The sequence below is a fragment of the Vespa crabro genome, chromosome 21 (genome assembly GCF_910589235.1).
Source record: "Vespa crabro chromosome 21, iyVesCrab1.2, whole genome shotgun sequence".
In the NCBI taxonomy this organism is placed as follows: domain Eukaryota; kingdom Metazoa; phylum Arthropoda; class Insecta; order Hymenoptera; family Vespidae; genus Vespa; species Vespa crabro.
The window spans coordinates 3,274,569-3,287,068 of NC_060975.1; the positions used below are offsets into that span (position 1 = coordinate 3,274,569).

Sequence of the window (12,500 nt, forward strand, 5' to 3'; positions counted from 1 at the left end):
TATATATATATATATACATATATACATATATATATATATATCTTATATGTATGTATTGTTTCTCTGTAAATATACTTTTTTAAACAATTTTTCCATTAAAAATTCAAATGATTTTACTTTAAATCAAGTTCAATCATTCGTTCATCAAACTCAATGTTTCGACATTATCGATGGCTTTCTTTTTTTTTTATTACTTTTTTTTTTTTTTTTGTGGAGGTATTTTTCGATTAATTTCTTGTTAGAAGGCATAAGTGAAAAGATTCCTCGATAAATGTGGATCATCACGTTAGTATTGTTGTTATACGTGTGTCAAGCCTTGTGAAATTTTTTTTTCTTGTTTTTTTTTTCTTTCTTTTTTCTTTCTTTTTTTTTTTAGGTTTTCTTTCCTCTTTTCATTTTTTTCTGCATAATTTAATAACATTATTCCTTCGCACGCCAATATCAGAATTTGAATTTCAGTATTTTTCGAACTGACAAATTGAATAGCAATAGACTGTTAGACTTTAACGATGTATTGCGATATTGTAGATGCGATCATATTAAAAAAAAAAAGAAAAAAAAAAGAGAAAAAAAGAAACAAAAAGGAAAGAAAAAAAAGGTAACCAATTGAATTTGATTTTGATTCATTGCAATATCGAATACAATCAGACAGCCAATCGGTGAAAATATTTGCAAGGTGATATAAAAAATCAAACGCATCGCTGAGTATAGCGATTGAAAAAAAAATTCTTGGATGAATCTCTTTTCGTATATTTATATAGTATATATAATTTGATTATTATATATATATATATATATATATATATATATAAAATTTTTAATTATGACAAATACTTAATTACTATTAAATATATACTTTCACTCATTGTATCTTATTCATTATAAAATTTCGAATTTTTTTCACAAGATATTTTCGTGTTAGATTATATTTTTTTTTGTTGAAGAAAAGAAAAAAAATATTTGATTTGCGAAGGATTGATTTCGTAGATAACAAAAACGAAAACGTACGTTTTTCAATTAACGTTGTCGCAATGTCGATAAATCGATAATTAAGATCGAAAGATATAAATAGATATTAATTATCGTAGTTTAAGTTGCATCTTGCAAAAAGAACAAATGACTATGATTTGTTTTGTCGGACCATTTTGATATAGAAAAAAGATTGTGTTACTTCATCGCGATAGTTATTTCTGTTTTTTTTTTTTTTTCTTTTTTCGTGGCTTAAAGCGTTACTTATGTTCATTGATTTTTATTGGACTTTAACAGGAAGATTATTATTTTACCGATGGAGTCAATTTTTCTTTAACTAATGTATAGTGTTTTTTCTTTTTATATATATCTATATCTATAATTATTATATATGTCTATATTATATATATATATATATATATATATATATATATATATATATATTGAATATGTATTATATTATATATATATATATATATTTTTATTTCATTAAATAAAATTATATGGGAAATGTTATGAACGAAATAATCTAGGGAATTTTTATTTATTAGGTTGGAAACTATGAAACGGGCGTTGAATGAAAATAAAAAACTAAACAAATAAGCCTGTTTCATAGTTTCCAACCTAATAGCATTATAAATGTTAGGTACATTTATGTACGTATTAGATCATTCTAATAATTATCTAAGTTTATCTATTAATCGATAGGATCGTTCATTAATGTTTTCTTTTTTTTTCAATTTGTTGATATCCAAACGATTTCTAATTTCTTTTAATTGATGTATCGATTACCATATAGGAAATTTCAATGGAATGGCATTTAACTCCGTGGTATTAATAATTTCTCGTGGATAAGTTATTTCGCTGGACTAGAAATTTTCGACAAAATACTGGCATACTCATTATCGATCTTATGTAATAGATTGCAACACTAACGCGAGTTAGTGTTACGTAATTTGAAATATTACGATAGTACAGTGAATCATTTATTATTTGATTTATTTAAAGTCTTTAGATCATTTGTGGTTGTTATTTGAAAAAAGCTTTCTGGTTTTCTTATGAAATCCAATTATATAGAATTATTTAAGAGAAATGATTAATCGTTCTTTCGTTTTTTTTTCTTCTTTTTTATATATATATATATATATATATATGTATATATTTATTTATTTATTTATTTATTTATGTTTGTTTAATAACTTTTGAGATTTTTTTTATATGTATATATATATATATATATATATATATATATATATATATATAAGAAAAAAGAAATTGAATCATATTCAAAGTTTTTGAATTTGGAAGAACAAGAAGAAGAAGAAGAAGAAGAAGAAAAAAGATTTCTTTTTGTAGAAATTATTTTTCAAACAACGATGCAACTTTTTTCTCTCTCTCTCTCTCTCTCTCTCTCTTTTTTTTGTTTTTTTTTTTTTATATATATATACCTTTTAACCTTTTAAGTATAAGACAAAGTAAATGAAAAAGATTCAGGTTGAATCGTTCAAAAATTTTATTTTCGATTTAAAAAGTAAACGGGGGAAAAAAAAAGATGAAGAAGAAGAAGAAAAAGAAAGAAAGAAAAAAACGAATACAACGAACTAATGTTGAACAGGTTGATTTAAAAAACGTGCTACTTTCGTTATACTTTCTAAGTAAACAATATGTTTTTTATATTTTCTTTTTTTTTTCTATCGTATAACTAAGTGCCTGAGTTTGAGTGAGAACAACGATGGTACGAGTTTTTTTTCTTTTTTTCGAGATTTACTACGAGTTTTGAAATTTAAAAGATCATCTGTGGAATGATGTAACGCAAACACGCAAACACATCCGCACACACACACACACACACATACACCTTATATACATATATCTATACGTATATATGTATATACGTACGTACGTATATAGATATGTAAATATTATTTTGTAAATATCATATTATGTAGATACTTATGTAAATATATATATATATATATATTGTACATTATAAATATATGTACATTATATGTATTGTACACACATATATATATAATATACAATAGATTATATGTATTGTACATTATATGTATGTGTGTATATGTATGTATGCATGTATATATATGTATATATATGTATGTATTTAGTGTAGTGAGTCTCTATTGAAGGACAGGAATCAGTTTTTGTCTCTGTCAGTCAATCAGTCAGTCAGTCAGTCAGTCAGTCAGTCAGTCAGTCTGTCAATCAGTTTTGTCTATCTTGATCCAAGCGATTTATAGTGTTGTAACATGGCGTTGTTTGTTCGTATGTATTAATCGATAAACGAGAGAAGGACAGCTCGTATCTTCTTCCTTCGTCGAAAATCCCTTGGAATATATATATATATATATATATATATATGTATACACGTTACGCAATCTCCGTAATCTGGGACGTATCCGTTATCGCGTGTATCTTTTGAGAACGCGTTTTATATATTGCATCCTCATGTTAGTTTACAAAAGCAAACTGTGTCGACTGGATATTTACACATTCACCCTTATTAACCCATCTTTTATCAATTACATGTGCCATGAGGGGCAAAAACAAAAAGAATAAAATAAAATAAAATAAAATAAAATAAAATAAAATAAAATAAAATAAAATAAAATAAAATAAAATAAAATAAAATAAAATAAAATAAAATAAAATAAAATAAAATAAATGCTAATATGGCTAGTAATTTACTATTAAATTTATTAATAGATAATTTATATATATAAATATATACATATATAAAATAAAATAGATATGTAAATGATAATATTTATATCGTTTACAATAAATTTTAAGAAATGGATTAAAGGATATTTGTGTATGTGTACGTATGCATCTATTTTTTGTCTTTATAAATATAAATATTTATATTGTATACATAAAATATACATACATACTTATTTTTTATAATCTATAAACACACACACACACACACATATATTGTTATATTAACACTAGTATATAGTATTTTCTTTTTTATAATATTTATTACTCTATATTTACTAATACTATTTAACAGTATATTAATATCATTATAACAAATAGTATATATTCTAAAAAATATTAGTATTGATATAATAACCTTTAGTATAATAAAATTATTATTATTAATTTTAATAATTATTATTATTATAATAGTATTATATATAGTATTATATGATGCTATTAATATTATGATGTAATACTAATATTGTATTAGATAGATAATTAGCCTATATATATATATATATATATATATATATTTTTTTTTTTTTTTTTTTTTTTTTGTTATTGTATATAACTTAATACACATCAAGTATAATATTTATCTATTCTTTTTTTTCATTTATTTTTCTGCACAAATATTTTATTTAAAAAAAAATAATAATAATAATAAAAAAAAAAAAAAAAAAAAAAAAAAAAAGAAAAAGGAATAGAAATAAAGCGTAACGATCATTATGTGAGCCTGAAAAATTAATTTATTATAATTATTATAATTATCATTAATTGATTATTTTTATATATATATATATATATATATATATATATATATATATATTTATGTAAAAAAAAAATATAGGAAAGATCTAATTTCAAATATAAATTCTACTTTGGGTATGGGTAGGGGGGGGGAAAGATATGAATTAACCAGACAAATTTTCATTAAGTTTTTATTTGAATTCTTGTTCCCATCGTTTTAGTAATTTATTACATATGTCTGTCTGTCTGTCTGTCTGACTCTGTATGTATATGTGTGTGCATCTAAAGAAAGAGAGAGAGGGAGATGGAGGGGAAGGGGGGAAGAGAGAGAGAGAGAAAGAGAAAGCTTTTCCCGTGGGAAAGCGAAGTTTTTTATTAAGTCGTACGTACCTCGGTCGGTGAGTTCTAAAATGTACCGTATATCACAAGGAATTATAATGAAAAGTGACGAGAATAACTCCGTTCATATATCTGGCCTAAGTTAACACTTTTCACCTTTGCCCTGTATCCAACACCGCGCATATACATTTTCGAGTTTCAACGATTACTATTGTCACCAATGTATCCAACATATATTTATGTTAACTTTGAAATAGTAACTACGAAAGGAAGAAAGAAAAAAGAAAAACAATAAAAAAAAAAAAAAAAAAAAATGAAAAAAAAAAAGATAGAAAAGATGGTAAATGAAAAGAAAAAGATGAAGAAGAGAGAAGGAAACAAAATGGGTATAATAAAATTTACGATCCATAGATCATATTTGCTAATGATTTATAGATTAAATCACGGAGTAAATGTAGTTACGTACCTTACATACATATTTTGTATACATATATATATATACATTTTGACATTTATGTTTTCTTTTTTTTTCTTTCTTTCTTTTCTTTTCTTTTTTTTTTTTGTTTTTTACTTTTGTGAATGATCTATAAATCTTAGATCGATCATTAAATTATATTTATGAAAAGAGAAATGATTGAGTAGATAAATAATAAAATATCTAATATGCTTTTATAATTCTAATGATCGATCTAATATTAAAAGTAAATGATCAAAAGAAGATAGTATTTTTTTTGGTTTTTTTTTTTTTTTTCATCTTTTGCAAATTATTACATCTAACGAATACGTCATAAAAATGTAGATTGATTTCTTTATTAAAATGAAAGAGAAATATTAAGTATAAATAATAAGAATAATTCAAATAATTAATAGAAAGAAATTATGTGCATTAGAAAAATATAACATAAATGTAGTAAGTATATGTTATTAATAAATTATTAATATTATTACGTAACATTAAAGTTAAAAAAAAAAACTAAATAAACAAATAAAAAAATGGCCACAAAATCAAAAATAACGATAATTGAAAGAATTGAAAGAAAACAATAATAAAAATAAAAAAGAAGATAAAAATGAGGAAGAAAACGTAACGTTAAAATAAACAAAAAGAAAAAAAAAATAAATAAACATAAATAATTAAACAAACAAAGAAATAAATAAATAAATAAATAAATAAGAAATAGTCTGGAGATCTGACATGATGATAATTGAAAGAATTAAAGGAAAACAAAAAAAAAAAGCAAAAATTACACAGTAATTTTTTACTTTTTTCTTTTTTTTTCCTTATTTTCACAAATAACATGTCGAGGAATAAAATATAATTCGTTCTAATAAATACGTTTAGATAATGCATTAATTAATATAGAAACGAAATATTTGAAATGTCTTTTAAAGTGAATTTGAATATTTAATTCGAAATAATTATATTAGATAATATTATAAAAAAATTTTCACGTAAAATTTACAACGTATAATACATAATAATAAATGCAATACGTGCGGACACAAAGATACGTACATGAGAAACAAGCTGTTGGCTCGTTAAGTCGTTCAGCTTTACTGGCCTCTACTTAATAAAGCGAAATTGTTTTTGGTGACGACGTATGTACGTACAATACCGAGCGACCGCCTTTAAATTGATCTTTTGATCCGTCTGAACTCAGTGCCGCTGAACAACTATGAACATATAACGGGTGTACACGTAAAATTAATCAATAACTTCAAATACGAACTCTCTCGATCGATATTCTTTTTTTTTTCTTTTCCCTTTTCTTTTTTTCTTTCTGTTCTTTTTTTTTTTTTTTTGTTTCATTTTTTCGTTACGAAAATATTTTTCTTTTTTATTTTTATTTTCTTTTTCCTTTCTTTTTCTTCTCTTTTTCCTTTCTTTTTTTTTTACGGGGTAAGAAATTAATTTGTTAATAATTGTCACTGCAAGATTTTTCACTTCTTCTCTCTCTCTCTCTCTCTTCCTTTTTTTTCCTGGTTCTGTTTTTGTTTTATTCTTTTTTTTTTTTTTTTTTGGTTTTGTATTATTTCATTTTGTTTCGTTTAATTAGAAAAATGATTAGAAAAGAAATGGTCACACGAATTATTTGTAATATGGGTCAGGGAACTACTACTGTTAACTCTTGTATTACGCTTAATTAATGACTATGGTCAATACGTTCGTTAAGAAATCATTCTCGATGACCATAAAGGAGAATGTGGTGGCATACCATAGGATTAGAATTTTCTTATGCTAGGCACGTTTGCATAATTATCTTTTAACGTTCTCTATTGATGACATTTATCGACCTTTATTTCAGATAATCTATTTGTTTTTTCTTTTGTACCTTACGTTTAGAAAAATAGGAAAAAATAAAAAATGTGTACACACACACACACACACATATATATATATATGTATGTATATATGATATATTAATTATTTATACATTATATATATATATATATATATATATATATATATATATATATATCAGAGAATATCAATAATAATAATAATATAACATAATACATGAATATATTATATGTATATATAAATTTTTTTTCTATATCATAGAATAGAAATTATTTCTATTATATATATTATAATATATATATATATATATTAATTTTTATTTTTTATTTTAATATTATAATATATATATATATTATAATAAAAAATTATAATAAAATAATAATTCTATATTACTATATTACATCATTATTGTTTACAAATAATGGTATGAAATAATGAAAATCCTTTATTCAGTCATAGAAAAGTTCGAATTATCGATTGACATCCTAGGAAATACTTCTTTCTAAGAGATATCCATTTTTATCTCGAAATATGAAAATCTCAATACGCTTTTATATAGATTCAAAAAGATTTGAGCGTAGTCGTGTGAATGGATGCGTCAATGATTGAAAGAGTCTCGGGTACAAGAAAAAGAAGCAGCAGAAGAAGAAGCAAAAGCAAAAGTAGAAGAAGAAGTAGAAGAGAAGAAGAAGAAGAAGAAGAAAAAAAAAAGAAGAAGAAGAAGAAGAAAAAGAAGAGGAAGAGGAAGAAGAAGATGAAGATGAATAGTTCTGGGCTAATATTTGAACCTCTTCAAATGCCACCAATCTCATTTGTCGACTAGCCTCGACAGTCCTCTCCACCTCCTCTTCTTCCTCCTCCTTCTCCTCCTCCTCCTCCTTCTCCTCCTCCTCCTCCTCCTTTAGCTCTTCCTCCTTCTGCTCGTCCTTCTCCTTCTCCTCCTCAATTTTGAATAATGGATCAGATGCGACCCATGGAACACAAAGTAGATATCCGCGGTATTCGAACGATAACGGGTACAAAGTGCTTTTACCATCGTATCCGCTTATGGCAATTTCCACGCATATGCCTCTTTTGCACGTTACTATTATCATGGATCTTAAGATCTAAACTATCGGGATAATCTAGTTTCTTTAAAGGTTATCTTTTAGATACATACATACATAGATACATATATATATATATATATATATATATATATATATGTATGTATGTATGTATCTAAAAAAACAATATAAAAAATGTATCTAAAAAATATATATATATATATACATGTATATATATTTTTTTATAATGATTCTAATTTCTTATTTTCATTATGTTATATTATTATTTAGATTTTTATATACGAATATTTAAATTCATATAAGTAATATAATCACTAAACATACGCATTCTCTGTATATGATTGTATTACTTATATGAATCCAATATATATATATATTAGATTTATATAAAACACACACACACACACACACACATATATATATATATATATACATATAATAAATATATATATATATGTGTGTATGTGTATGTATGTATTACATTATATAAATTTATATATATATATATATATATATATATATATATATATATTACTTTCATATAAAATACTACAGTTAATATATGTATATAGTATTATATTAATATATAGTAATACAGTATTATATTATATAATATTGTATTACTATATATAGTATATATTAACTATGGTTAATTTAATTTAATTTTCAGAATTAGTTTCATTATTCATTTTTAAAGACATAATACATGCACAATTTTCGATACATTTCGCGTTCTAAATATATTTACATACTAAACATATTTTTATTATTATTATTATTATTATTATTATTATTATTATTATTATTATTATAATTATTATTATTTACATAAATTATTTACATACTACGTAACATATATATATATATATATATATATATATATATATTTATTGATTTATTTATATATTATATTATTACGAGCAAATAGATATAGCAATAGATTAAAAATTCTCTTTCATTATTATTACGTTTGGGATCATTAAAATAAATACTTTAGCGAGAAATGGAGCATCGTCAAAATACTTCCTTTTTTTTCCTTTTTTCTTTTTTATTTATTTTTTTTGTTTTGTTTTATATAGATATTATAAAAACAAAATGAGAAGAAAAATGAGAAGAAAAAAAAGGAAGGATGTTAGGGTGATAGAAGGGGGAGGCGTTGGGAAGAAAGAAATTAATAAATTTTTGTAAAAAAAGATTCGTTCGAAAGTGATTAGGTTTGAAAACGTTTCGAACTTTTATAACGATTCAGCTATAAAATATCGATTAGAACACTTACAATGATAATGGTATATATAATAGTATTGTGTCTAACGTCATAATCATTAGAACCATGATAGCTGTGATAAAACAAATCCGTACCAATGGAACATTATAGTTGGATTCGCGGAAATTCTAAACGTTTGGAATCCCCGATGTTCTTTCGTTGGTAAATAAACTTGGATGAGCGTATAATTGCACGCTTTGCAATGTAATTCGTATTATTGTCGTCGATAAAGGCAAAAAGTAGAAGAAAGAGAGAGCAAGAAAGAGAGAGAGAGAGAAAGAGAGAAAGAGAGAGGGAGAGAGAGAACGAATGAGTGAATGAGAGTGAGAGTGAGAGAGAAATACGAGGACGTGTTAAACTCTAGAATGCATTCAAGAAACGTATTCATTAGTCAACTACTAATTCCTAAATGATATTTAATTATTCATTTCACGATGATTTCTCTAAGGCTTGTTAGAAAGATTTATCGAACTAATTATATTTTTACGCAATCTTCTCAATGATCTCTCTAATTATTTTCTTAGATTCTTTAGATTCCTTAGAATTCCTTTTTGTTTTATTCTTACTTTTCTTTATCTTTTTTCTTTTTTTTTTCTTTTTTTTTTGTTTGTTTGTTTGTATTTATTTATTCATTTATCTATTTATTTTTTCTCCTTTTCTTTCCCAGGTTTTCTTTTTTTTTCTTTCCTTCTCTTCTTTTTGTTTATTATATACATTTTATATACATTCTTTTTTATGTATATATATATTTTTTATAATGTATATAATAATAATAATAATAATAATAATAATAATAATAATAATAATAATATATTTTTAAACAAAATGTGATATATTTTTTTTTCCTTTTCTTTTTGTTTCTATCAATAATAACAAAAGAGCTCTTAATATATATTGAACGTATGTACGTGACACATACGACATAATAATATTGATTTCTTCAAAAGGAATTATAATTGCCGAGTTACAATAGAGCCCGTGTTTTGATTTCGAATTTTTTATAACGAGTGGGACAAAAGTTTTTCGAAAGATATTGGGTGACTTGTTTGTTTGTTTTTTTTTTATTTTTTATTTTTTATTATTTTTTTCTTTTTTTTTTGTTATTTTTTAAAGATATGACGTCAAATTGTCGACGAAAAGGTTTGCAATTTTCAGAAGAATATTTTCAGACGAAGAAGAACTAGTAAAATAAATCTTTTAATGACAACTCATCTATTAGGTTGGAAACTATGAAACGAGCGTTGAATGATAATAAATAACTAAACAAAAACGCCCGTTTCATAGTTTCCAATCTAATATATATATACACGCATATACACACACACACACTCATTTTTATATGGATATGTATATACACACACACACACACACTCATTTTTATATGGATATGTATATACACGTACTAACAATTATATATATATATATATATATATATATATATATATATATGTACGTATACACATGTAAGTGTTTATTACATTTATTTATAATGTATATACATACATATATGTAAGTAGATGTATATGTGCATGTATATGTGTGTGTATCTTTACGTGTGTATGTAAGATCTAAAACGATCTAGATCTTTTCGAGTAAGATGTAATACATACGTATAAAGCATTAAATTCCGATGACTTCTCGGGCTCTCGTCGTATGTAATTTTGTAAACTCGTGTCGGAGAATCTCGCCAAATCGTCGTTACATGGATATGTAACGAGAGAATTTATAACATTTCGAACTACGTTAAACGATCGGTTTAATGTCCACCACTTCTATATTGACCTTCTTTGTTTTTGTGAGTTTCTCTGAACCATCATTATCACCCTTCTCCTCATCCTACGACCCCAACGACCCCACCCCTAAACGCCAAAAAAAAGAAAAAAGAAAAAGAAAAAGAGAGACGATCCTTGCGTCGATGTCCTCGCGATCTTACACGCGAGTAGAATGGAAAAGTGGAAAAGAAAGTGACTCAAAATTGTGTCACCATTTTTTTTCTGTGACGACACCAAAGTAGCTAATGGAATTGTAACCGTGTCATTGTAACCGGGATGAATATCGATTAAAAAGGTATCTTTGATCGATCCAAGATATATATATATATATATATTTATATATATTATATATTATATTTATATATAATAATAATATAATATACAATATATTTATACAATATATATTATATATATTTATTATTATATATAAAAATTAATATATATATATAAAATAGTTAAAGTTTAATAAAACAATAGAACGTTAGAATTATTCGAAGAATTTTTATTAAATATTATCAAAACATTTATCGAATACGATTATTTAAATATTAGGACGTTTAAGTTATATTCTATTAATTATTATATAGAATAAAAAAGAGACATAAGTTGACTTAGAATTAGATAATTAAAGTTCGATTAGTATAGAATGTTTAAAATTATTCGATAAATATTTTTATTACGTATTATCGGAAATGTTCATAGAATTTCATTCGATTATATAAATATTATCTTTAAATTATATTATTATCTTAATGAATTATTTCAAATGAATTAAATTTTAAATTAATGGATTACGATGAAACTAGAAATGGATAATAATTAACGTAATAATTTGCAATGAAAAAGAAAAGAAGAGAAAAAAAAGAAAAGAACAAAAAATAGAGGGGAAAAGAAAAAAAGAAAAAGAAACAAGAAAAGAAAAGGACAAAAAAGAAAAGAATATTATAGGTGAAATTTAGGAATATTGTTATCGTGTATGCCCTTAAAAATTTCGCAATATCTTTTCGAATTGATAATGAAAATGCACGAACGATAGATTAAATTAATTAAATGGCCCGTTGACGAAATAATGTCTCGTACTTTGAATCGTGATGTAACATTTTTCTATATCATTTATATCGTATACCGGGTCATAGCTCGATAAATTCCATGAATTATGTTATATGATCAATTTCATCGAACTAATTCTCCCTGCAGCTTTATATATAGCTTAAATTAGAAGCTAAGACGTTTAGATTAAGCGTTATTATGTAATAGATTTATTTCCTACTTTTTTCATCTATCCCCTCCCACCTCCCTCCCACTATCTCTCT

At 24.1% G+C, this 12,500-nt stretch overlaps 1 protein-coding gene across 6 annotated transcripts in view; it reads left to right on the forward strand.

Annotated features, from left to right (window-relative positions):
- The window catches only part of LOC124431517 (microphthalmia-associated transcription factor), a 150,703-nt gene that overhangs the window by 47,518 nt on the left and 90,685 nt on the right, over positions 1–12,500 (forward strand). The window lies entirely within an intron of this gene.